We start from the raw sequence: 11975 nt of genomic DNA, 5'->3' as shown, positions 1-11975 counted from the left end.
GCACCACAAGAGTTTGAATCTAATATTGCTCTTTACCACCACCACAAGAAGTTTTAAATTTACCATTTGTGCGGTGAATTTTTATAGACAGCTTTGTACAACTAGCACTCTAGCCAAGGAAGAGCTACAGGCCAATGGCATCCATTGAGCAGCCCAAGAAGTTTTAAATAAATTATCATAGACTAACCACATCATCATTATGAGTTGGTGCAAAGAAGGGAGCGCATGCCTAGCTAGGTGTGGTTGGGGGTAGGAGAGTGTAGGGCCCCCCCACTGCGGGCCGGCATTCCACCTACCCCGAAGAGTAATGGCCTAGATTGGGGCCCCCTGCCCTAGCTAGGCATGACGTAGTCCCTCCCAGGCAGGAGCTCATGATGTTGAATGCAGTAGGGAAAAGCCATGGGAAACGACAGGCTGCTTTCGACCCAACCCTAGAAATAATGTATGAAGGAATTAGGGCGTTGAGGGGAGGTAGGGCATGCAGGCGAGGAAGAAGTGGAGAAGTAGGACACGGTCGGAGAAGGGCTCGACGACGAGAGCCCGCCATCACTGGCTGTGCTTAGCGTTGTGCTCCCGAACGAGAGCTGAGATGACAACCTTATGGGCTTCTCATTAGAGTTGCTAGGCATGGCGCCGCACTCTTCATCTAGTTTGCTCTCTTCATTGATCGTGAAGAGCAGATGCAATGGCCTGGGAGCTGCTGGTGGCGGTGGTGGCGGTGGCGACCCTTTCTTCTGGCTTTCCAGCTCATTGACCATGGCCACAACAGCACTGGCCACCTCGCTGGCAACTGGGCAGGAGATGGCCTGCATATTCGAGCTGAGCTAGTGGCAGGACTTGTAATTCGGTGATAGCGGCAGCGTCGTCGTCGTCCTAGGTAGCGACCGCGCCGCCGAGAAGACAGGGCAGCTGGCGATGGGCTCAAAGCGGAGGAGGAAAACTCCTGCTGCTGGTGGCTACTACTGCGGTAGAGTCGAGGTAGGAGACGTAGTAAAGGGGGGAATTGTTGGCAGGGGAGGCTGCGCCGCGGAGTTGCCATTCGCCAACTTATATGCTTGCCGCCTGCGGCGGCTACAAGCGCAGTATAGCTATAGCTGGGCTACGATGACGATGATGAAGCACAGAAGAGCAGCACTCATCACATCCCCACCCACACCCAAGATGCCACCACCACCTCCCATTATCCCTACTCTCTCTCTCTCTCTCACTCTCTCTCTCTCTCTCTCCCACCCTGTATGTATGTATCTCACTCTCCCTAAATGTGTGGGGGGATTCCAAGCAAGAAGTCACTATAATCACATGTGAGAAAGGAGCTCTTTTCCCATGGCACTTCCCTATAGTGTTAACATCATGAGCGACTGCTCAAGAGGGACCCGCATACCTAGCTAGATGCATAGACATTGAGGAGGGGCAGAGTGCCGCCGCCAAGGCGGGCGGGCACTATTCACCCACCCGCAACCACACCTAGCTAGGTCTGCAAGGTCCTCTTCTACCTTGAGCTAGCACTCCGGAGACGTCCATGGTCCCCAACCGCACCTAGCTAGGTATGTAGGGTGCTTCCAGGTCCCGGGGCAGCCACTCACCCATCCCGTACCGCACTTACCGGAAAGGTATGTAGGACTCTCCCTTTAGGATCTCATGATGTTGATGTGGGAAAGTTTAGGGTGTCTCTCTCACACAATATAGAGATATTTATATACCCACTCTCTCTTATACACATACACACTCTCTATTATACGCACACACACACACACACTCTCTTATACATATGTACACACTCTCTCTCTTTCAACTGCATGCACACACTCTCTTTGTTTTTTTTACCATTTGCACGATGAATTTTTATAGACAACTTTGTACAACTAGCACTCTGGCCAAGGAAGAGCTAGAGGCCAATGGCATCCATTGAGCAGCCCGTGAGTCTCGAACCCACAACCTTGGGGTTACATCACAAAGACTCAACCAACTAGGCTACACTCTCTTTGTATGCTGGATAAGGCCCCATGGGTCATAATTTGGCCTGCCGTGGACGATAATAAACTACTTTACTCTACTCTACTCTTATATACATACACACTCTCTCTCTTACACACTCTCTTATACACATACATACACACACTGCACAGTGTCACACACACACACACACACGTACTCTTTTTCAGCTGCCTGCAAGCTTCACTTTGGAACTTGCCAAGCACCTTGATGTGCCGGTACCACACGTGTCACAAGGACATCCGCACGTGCCTCGAGTTCGAAGGTATATACTTATTACTATAAATATGATAAGGGCTATCATGGCGTCCATTTGCTTTTTTTATCCGAACAACAGCATTGACATTGCTTTCCCCGACAAAGATTGCTTCCGTCTTACTCCAATCCAACGGTCAAATATTTCTCTGTTTTTTTTTTTGGGTTTTTTGACAAAAATATTTTTCCATAGTTTTTTTTTGTTGCTTTTTTAACGATGTGACTAAATCACTAGGCCTGCTACCACTTGGGGTAGTAGTGATAAGTAGTGCCCCAAGGAGGGTGTGTATATATCCATGTTCACGACATTGACAAGGAGTGTTAGTAACATTCATTGCACCATAGGCATACACAAATCAGGAATATGTACATGACAACTAATATTGCACCTGGTATATGTAGATGGCCACAAGCATACCTTCTTTGCCTCTCGTCTCTTGCCGTGGTTGTTTTCTATAGTGCTCAATAGGCACAAGCATAAGAGAGTGTCATTGAGACTGCTTCAATAAAGTGTTAGGTTGTAGCACACTACATATAAATGCATCATAAATAAAAGCTATAATAACAAAAGTTCCACAATAAAATTTACAAAAGCATGATACGTTGTACTAGCTTGTGTCATATGGCAATTTGGACTAGGGGATTTATTAGTCCCTTCCGTACAGTTTCATGTGAGTGTACAAGAGGAGGGGTTTTGGAAAATGTGCAGAAGTGTATACAATAGGGGGTAGCCCCCCAAAAATTACATGTATATATCGTATGTTTAAAGGAACGGGGGGTGGGGGGGAGGAGGGAGGGAGGTATAGAGGATAGTTGAGGGTACAAGTCAGAAATTAATAATCACCAGGAGAGAAGCTACTTATAATTTTTTATAATTAATTTAGATATCCTTTTGAAAAGTTTCATATAAAAAGAATCCCAATACAATCTAGACAACCTCCCATAATAATTTCTTCAATGCATCCTACTTCCAACATCATGAGCTTCTAGTGTTAGGAGACACGACGTACATAGCTAAGTGCTTTGATTAGCAATGATCTCATTTAGTACCGACACCACATTGGGGAATATGGGAATTTCCCATAAGTTTGATACATGTGGTCAAAAGTTTGGATTTGCCATAATTTGAACACCATTACTCCAATTGTGCGCTATAAAGCTCAATAGATCCCAATTTTCAAGCACTTTCCAATGATAGGTCACATGATAGGATTTTGAAAAACTTATAGACATATTAAGTGGGTCCCATCTTTTTAGTATTACAAAAATGAGACTTGGGAGAGTTCCAAACTCAAGAATATATTGTTTTATCGTATGGATATTCTTTAGTTGTATTTTTAGATTTGAAGTACTAATAATTTTTTCAACCAAACCAATTTTATTGTTATCAAAAGTATTTGATTCCAAAGCAATGAGTATAATCTCTAATTAAAAAGTCTTAAATCCCATGCAAGAATCTACAAAGTAGGTGACACATATTTTTTCAACCAAACCAGTTTTATTGTTATCAAAAGTATTTGATTCCAAAGCAATGAGTATAATCTCTAATTAAAAAGTCTTAAATCCCATGCAAGAATCTACAAAGTTGGTGACACAGATTTTATAAATTTGGAAATTAGGTCTACATACAAGGAAAATTGTGGCAAATTGTTTTCATTCTTGAAGTTTCCTCTAAGCTATTTAATTGTTTGTACATATATGGTAGGAGGTCATATGAATAGTACGTAGCCCATACATAGGGGGCTAGGTAAGTGCATCTATCTCCGTGTAATTGTTGGTATGCAAGGGACCCTATATAGGGGGGCTTTTCATAGCGGGCGCAGGTGGCATCCCTCTCCTAATATTAGTGAATCCCTTGTGCCTTTAATAGACTCTCTCTCTCTCTCTCTCTCTCTCTCTATTCAACTGTAAAAAAAATGAGAAAATTCATAGGGCCACATAAAATAGGCAGGTACCAAGAACAAGAGGCATGAGACCACACTAGTCTCCCCAATCCCTCCTCAAACTGCCTCATGATCTTAACAACATTTGAGCCAACAGACTCCATAAATGGTGTTTCACCTGTGCAAAAAGTGAGCCATTTAGTGAATCATCACCCCATCCATCATCTGATACACCCTCTACCTGGAACACAAATCTGTAGGTCGGAAAGCCCAATCCAACAAAGATGGGTCCTTTCCTTTTAGAGTTTTGCATAAGCATGATGTCAACCTCTAGAGGTTCAGCGTCAGTCTCTCATCCAATGATCTCCAATTAGGCCCCATGCCGAAAAAATATTCTAGTAACTAGGAGTGAAGACCAGATTAATGCTTCACCTTTCGCTTTTTAGGTAGTCATTGATCTTTCTTTGGACAATTTCTAGCAAGATGCCCCAAATTTGACTAATATGGCACTGGTTTGGATGACTTGTAACCACCATCTTTTGTGATCGTTCTCTCTCTCTCTCTCTCTCTCTCTCTCTCTCTCTCTCTCCCCCTTTTTTTTCACTAAAAGGCAAGGCATGCTCCTTCTTGGTATTACACAAAAAATTACAATGGCATACAGCCATATCACAACCAAACGGCTCCTTACACAACAAATCAAGATTTCCTATAGTGAAGAAACTGCTTCAAATCTAGCATATTCCCAAACCTAAGGCGAAAAACCATAGTCGATGTTGAGGAAACAAGGTCCAATAGTTGGAGAAAAAGACGCTGCAATAAATGGTACAATAAGCTCATTCAAGGGCTTCAGACCAGAACTAGCGCGATTGAAATTGCCATGCCAATAGATAATTCAAACCATTACGAAACAAAGAAAGCAGCCAAAATGCCGCATCTTGATTGCAAACCTTAAAAACTCCATAGCATGGAGATCTTCACCTAAGTCCTTAAGAGGAAGATTATAAGTTTGAAGGAATCATGGACTTTTCTACATGCTATGCTCTGGAATCGCCTTCACAACACCCAACAAATTGAGTGTGCCATAGAGAATGCATGAGAGAACCTTCTCCAAGTCAAAGGTCGTGTCGCAAATATTACATCTAGAGCACCTTAAACCACCTTGCATGTAAGTCAATCCACCTTTTAAAACAAATCATATGCGATAAGAAACCCAAGAAGATCTTGCTAATGTAGAAAGATCTGATAATTCCATATGGTGTGCTGTACTTTTTACATGAGAGTACATGTAGGTTGTAAACCCCAAATTTATCAAATAACCACACGTGCCACTTCTATAACATGTAGAGCATCTCCAACATAAAGACGCCTAACGAAAGTTACATGCCTCATCTAAGGCAAGGGGGAACCTCAAGCAACCATCACACTTCATAGTACGATGGTTGCTCAAGGTGGGGAGCTTTTAGTCAGTTGGCTTGAGTGGACAAGATCTCTCTCTCTCTCTCTCTCTCTCTCTCTCTCTCTCTCTCTCTCTCTCTCTGTGGTTGCTCCCCCATCGTTACTCTACCTCTTTCCCATTGCTCCCCCTCCTCTGCCCCTTAACTGTCGTGGCTAGTCTGCACACCCACATTCACACCCATTCACCCGTAACATAATCATCATCATCAGGAAAGAGAAGACCGGCATGAAGGAGGAAATCACTAGAAGACAAACTCAACCTCACGATCAAGGAGAAGAAGTAGATGATGGACTCCACCATCAACGCCATCATAAGCCGATTATCCAAGCTCGAAATGAAGTGGACGCACTACACAGGGAGGACGAGGAATGGAAGCAAGAGAACATAAATTAGACAATATGCATGGCATGACCACGCCGAGAGATTGTATGAGATTCCATGACAGCTCCCAATCCTTGAGCCCCCTGATCCCCAGCCTAGCAGCCCCACCTTGTTCACCACAGCCATGAATGGTACATTGCCGAGGAGGTGTTTAGGCCCCCATTGCTAGCACCACTTGTGTGAAGCAAGGATGCCCACTCTCTTGGACTCTTTTTTGCCTTTAGATTGATGAGATCTCAGACTACATACTGCAGGCTAGAGGAGGGACAGACCTGGCAGGTACATGATATAAATCATGCTATATGCCAATGACATTGTCCTGATTTTTCAGTCACATGAGGGATTGCGGCAACGTCTTGAGGGTCGTGATGATTTTTGTACACATGAGGGTTAACAATAAACCTTGGGAATGCCAAGATTATGATCTTCCATACTTCTAGAGCAGTCTGAAGCACTACAGTCTTTATAGCTGTTGGGAGACAGGTAGAGGTGGTAGAGTCATATGTCTATTTGGGAGTTATCTTTGTCAATTCACCAAGGCGCTTCACATCAACGGCCAATCAATTATTGATAGAGTCCTATGTTCGCAGGCTTTGGGTATGCTAGAGCGCAGATGTCACCAAGCACACTTCCAAGAACCCCGCACTAAGGGGTGACTCTTTGATGCTTTGGTTACCCCCGCCTTGATGTACACTATATTAGTCTAGGCCCCAAGGTTGTTAGCTACCTCATGGACACAGGTTAAGAGACCATAGATCTGTATGATCTCACGCTTGCTATGCAACAAGCCCTCAGTGCCACACGACATTATTAGAGCAAAGCTGGCCACTCCACCCATACTAGTCGATGCGCTCTTCCAAATAGTTTGCTTCATCCAGAAGATGCGGGAGCTACCACTAGACAGACTTACACGTAGAGCCTTTGAGGCATCCAGACAACTCTCATAGTCAAAAGAGCAGGGATCATTTTTCTCTCAGGTATACCACTAGGCTGCCTAGGAGAGAGGGACCTAGTTGATGTTAAATCCAAGAGCACTCATACGAGTTGCCCTTACCCACAACTTAGTACAAGCTGGAGCTAGCTAGCTAGTTGATGTATTTCATGATTGTATTACTTTGATCATATAAATAGGCATTCATGTCCCTAGTGATAACCTTAAAAACTCCAAAGCATGGAGATCTTCACCTAAGTCCTTAAGAGGAAGATGATAAGTTTGAAGGAATCATGGACTTTTCTACATGCTATGCTCTGGAATCGCCTTCACAACACCCAACAAATTGAGTGTGCCATAGAGAATGAATGAGAGCACCTTCTCCAAGTCAAAGGTCGTGTAGCAAATTTATTACATCTAGAGCACCTTCAACCACCTTGCATGTAAGTCAATCCACCTTTTAAAACAAATCATATGTGACAAGAAACCCAAGAAGATCTTGCTAATGTAGAAAGATCTGATAATTCCACATGTTGTGCTGTACTTTTTACATGAGAGCACATGTAGGTTGTAAACCCCAAATTTATCAAATAACCACACGTGCCACTTCTATAACATGTAGAGCATCTGCAACATAAAGATGCCTGACGAAAGTTACATGCCTCATCTAAGGCAGGGGGAACCTCAAGCAACCATCACACTTCATAGTACGATGGTTGCTCAAGGTGGGGAGCTTTTAGTCAATTGGCTTGAGTGGACAAGATAACTCTCTCTCTCTCTCTCTCTCTCTCTCTCTCTCTCTCTCTCTCTCTCTCTCTTTGGTTGCTCCCCCATCGTTACTCTACCTCTTTCCCATTGCTCCTCCTCCTCTGCCCCTTAACTGCCGTGGCTAGTCTGCACACCCACATTCACACCCATTCACCCGTAACATAATCATCATCATCACGAAAGAGAAGACCAGCATGAAGGAGGAAATCACTAGAAGACAAACTCAACCTCACGATCAAGGAGAACAAGTAGATGATGGACTCCACCATCAACGCCATCATAAGCCGATTATCCAAGCTTGAAATGAAGTGGACGCACTACACAGCGAGGACGAGGAATGGAAGCAAGAGAAGATAAATTAGACAATATGCATGGCATGACTACGCCGAGAGATTGTATGAGATTCCATGACAGCTCCCAATCCTTGAGCCCCCTGATCCCCGGCCTAGCAGCACCACCTTGTTCACCACAGCCATGAATGGTACATTACCGAGGAGGTGTTTAGGCCCCCATTGCTAGCACCACTTGTGTGAAGCAAGGATGGCCACTCTCTTGGACTTCTTTTTGCCTTTACATTGATGAGATCTCAGACTACATACTGCAGGCTAGAGGAGGGACAAACCTGGCAGGTACCCTGATACAAATCATGATATATTTGCTTCCCAGGTCATATAGTGCTTCCCAGCACATGGATTAGACATGGAGTGAGTGCCCTCTTCCAATATAATGCAAACTCACCTTACATACAACTCTCACTACGTGAGAGAAACATTTGGATTGCACCTACTCAACCTCTTCCTCCGAAACTAATGTACTACAGAGATCAATTCATGACCATACTAGCCGACAAGTTTATACAAAGACCACGCTACATGGACACATACATGCCACAGAGCTCACGAGTGACAATAGGACAACTCAAAGTATCATCACACATGCTAGAAACAGAGACAAGTAGAGCTGCAGCCTCTAAGCCAGAGAGGATATGTCATATTTGCAAAGAGGAGATTGAGAGTGAGGAGCACTTTTTCTGCACCTCCAGACTCCACCAGAGACGTATCCACAAGATCCAAACTCGACACCACTAGGCTGCCTAGGAGAGAGGGACCTAGTTGATGTTAAATCCAAGAGCACTCATACGAGTTTCCCTTACCCACAACTTAGTACAAGCTGGAGCTAGCTAGCTAGTTGATGTATTTCATGATTGTATTACTTTGAGCATATAAATAGGCATTCATGTCCCTAGCGATAACCCATGGATCATATGCCCTTTTACTTTATTATTATAGGATGAGGACACACACATGTACATCCCATTTATCTCATAGGAAGCGACTTTGGCCTCATGCACATAAAAAATCTCTCTCTCTCTCTCTCTCTCTCTCTCTCTCTCTCTCAAAAGGCAAGGTATGCTCCTCCTTGGTATTATTGTAAAAAATATAATAGCATGGCCATATCACAAACAAACGCCTCATTACAATAGGATTACATCACAATTTCCGATAGTGAGAAAACCCCTCCAAATCTAACATGTCCCCATAGCTGAGGGAAAGAACCATAGACGATGTGGAGGAAACAAGAAGTGGTTGCAGAAGAAGATGATGTGGTAAACGATGGAGGAAGCTCATGGAAGGGCTTCAAGACCAAAAGCATCCGAAATTGCCACGCCAAGGCCTTCAAACCAACACGACCAAAAAGAGCAACTAAAACACCACATGCTAATTGCAAATTGTGAAAACTCCATAGCAAGAAAGTCTTCACCTAAGTCTTCAAGAGGCACATGATAAGTATAAAGGAATCATGTACTTCTCTACAATGCTCTGCCATGGAATCACCTTTACAACAAGTAAATTTAGTGTGCCACAAATATTGCATGAGCACCTTCACCGAGTCCGAGGCCATGCCATAAATATTACATGTAGAGGGATCAGGCAGACGCAATTCAGGGAAGTGCACCACCTTTGTCTGCAAATTTCTTACATCTTTTTTCCTATCAGTGTATAGATGGAGGGGAAAGAGAGAGAGAGGGGACACGAGAAGGCCATAGTTCTGGGGACCACCCTATGGTGGACCCCCATGAAACTGAAATGCAAGAAGAACACTGGGAAGATTTCGTTGATACACGAGAGCAATTTAATGATTTATCTGCTCGTGTGCAAGTACAGGGAGTTCAAATGGAGTTGCTAACTCAAGCACTCACTGAAATAAAATCTTGATTGCAAACCTTAAAAACTCCATAGCATGGAGATCTTCACCTAAGTCCTTAAGAGGAAGATGATAAGTTTGAAGGAATCATGGACTTTTCTACATGCTATGCTCTGGAATCGCCTTCACAACACCCAACAAATTGAGTGTGCCATAGAGAATGCATAAGAGCACCTTCTCCAAGTCAAAGGTCATGTCGCAAATATTACATCTAGAGCACCTTCAACCACCTTGCATGTAAGTCAATCCACCTTTAGATGATGGACTCCACCATCAACGCCATCATAAGCCGATTATCCAAGCTCGAAATGAAGTGGACGCACTACACAGGGAGGACGAGGAATGGAAGCAAGAGAAGATAAATTAGACAATATGCATGGCATGACTACGCCGAGAGATTGTATGAGATTCCATGACAGCTCCCAATCCTTGAGCCCCCTAATCCCCGGCCTAGCAGCCCCACCTTGTTCACCACAGCCATGAATGGTACATTGCCGAGGAGGTGTTTAGGCCCCCATTTCTAGAACCACTTGTGTGAAGCAAGGATGCCCACTCTCTTGGACTCTTTTTTACCTTTACATTGATGAGATCTCAGACTACATACTACAGGCTAGAGGAGGGGCAGACCTGGCAGGTACCCTGATACAAATCATGCTATATGCCAATGACATTGTCCTGATTTTTCAATCACATGAGGGATTGCGGCAACATCTTGAGGGTCGTGATGATTTTTGTACACATGAGGGTTAACAATAAACCTTGGGAATGCCAAGATTACGATCTTCCATACTTCTAGAGCAGTCCGAAGCACTACAGTCTTTATAGCTGTTGCGAGACAGGTAGAGGTGGTAGAGTCATATGTCTATTTGGGAGTTATCTTTGTCAGTTCACTAAGGTGCATCACAACAACGGCCAAACAATTAGTGATAGAGTCCTATTATGTTCGCAGGCTCTGGGTATGCTAGAGCGCAGATGTCACTAGGCACACTTCCAAGAATCCCGCACTAAGGCTTGATGTACGCTAGATTAGTCTAGGCCCCAAGGTTGTTAGCTACCTCATGGACAAAGGTTAAGAGACCATAGATCTGCATGATCTCACGCTTGCTATGCAACAAGCCCTCAGTGCCACACGACATTATTAGAGCAAAGCTGGCCACTCCACCCATACTAGTCGATGCGCTCTTCCAAACAGTTTGCTTCATCCAGAAGATGCGGGAGCTACCACCAGACAGACTTACACGTAGAGCGTTTGAGGCATCCAGACAACTCTCATAGTCAAAAGAGCAGGGATCATTTTTCTTATAGGTCATATAGTGCTTCCCAACACACGGATTAGACATGGAGTGAGTGCCCTGTTCCAATATAATGCAAACTCCCCTTACATACATGTCTCACTACGTGAGAGAAACATTTGGATTGCACCTACTCAACCTCTTCCTTCGAAACTAATGTACTACAGAGATCAATTCATGACCATACTAGCAGACAAGTTTATACAAAGACCACGCTACATGGACACATACATGCCACAGAGCTCACGAGTGACAATAGGATAGCTCAAAGTATCATCACACATGCTAGAAACAGAGACAAGTAGAGCTGCAGCCTCTAAGCTAGAGAGGATATGTGATATTTGCAAAGAGGAGATTGAGAGTGAGGAGCACTTTTTCTGCACCTCCAGACTCCACCAGAGACGAATCCACAAAATCCAAACTTGCACCACTAGGCTGCCTAGGAGAGAGGGACCTAGTTGATGTTAAATCCAAGAGCACTCATACGAGTTACCCTTACCCACAACTTAGTACAAGCTGTAGGTAGCTAGCTAGTTGATGTATTTCATGATTGTATTACTTTGAGCATATAAATTGGCATTCATGTCCCTAGTGATAACCCATGGATTATATGCCCTTTTACTTTATTATTATAGGACGAGGACACACACATGTACATCCGATTTATCTCATAGGATGCGACTTTGGCCTCATGCACATAAAAAATCTCTCTCTCTCTCTCTCTCTCTCTCTCTCTCTCTCTCTCTCTCTCAAAAGGCAAGGTATGCTCCTCCTTGGTATTATTGTAAAAAATATAATGGCATGGACATATC

At 44.0% G+C, this 11975-nt stretch overlaps 2 pseudogenes; both read left to right on the top strand.

The window, feature by feature from the left end:
* Positions 1–915: 915 nt before the first annotated feature.
* On the top strand, positions 916–8754 carry LOC147884502 (uncharacterized; annotated as a pseudogene).
* Positions 8755–10885: 2131 nt separating this feature from the next.
* LOC147884501 (uncharacterized) lies at positions 10886–11625 on the top strand (annotated as a pseudogene).
* Positions 11626–11975: the final 350 nt, after the last annotated feature.

The sequence above is a fragment of the Dipteris shenzhenensis genome, chromosome 26 (genome assembly GCF_047967505.1).
Source record: "Dipteris shenzhenensis isolate YYH24624 ecotype China chromosome 26, Dip_SZ_1.0, whole genome shotgun sequence".
In the NCBI taxonomy this organism is placed as follows: Eukaryota; Viridiplantae; Streptophyta; class Polypodiopsida; order Gleicheniales; family Dipteridaceae; genus Dipteris; species Dipteris shenzhenensis.
The sequence above is the reverse complement of the archived record's forward strand: the minus strand, read 5'-3'. Positions and strand labels throughout refer to the sequence as shown.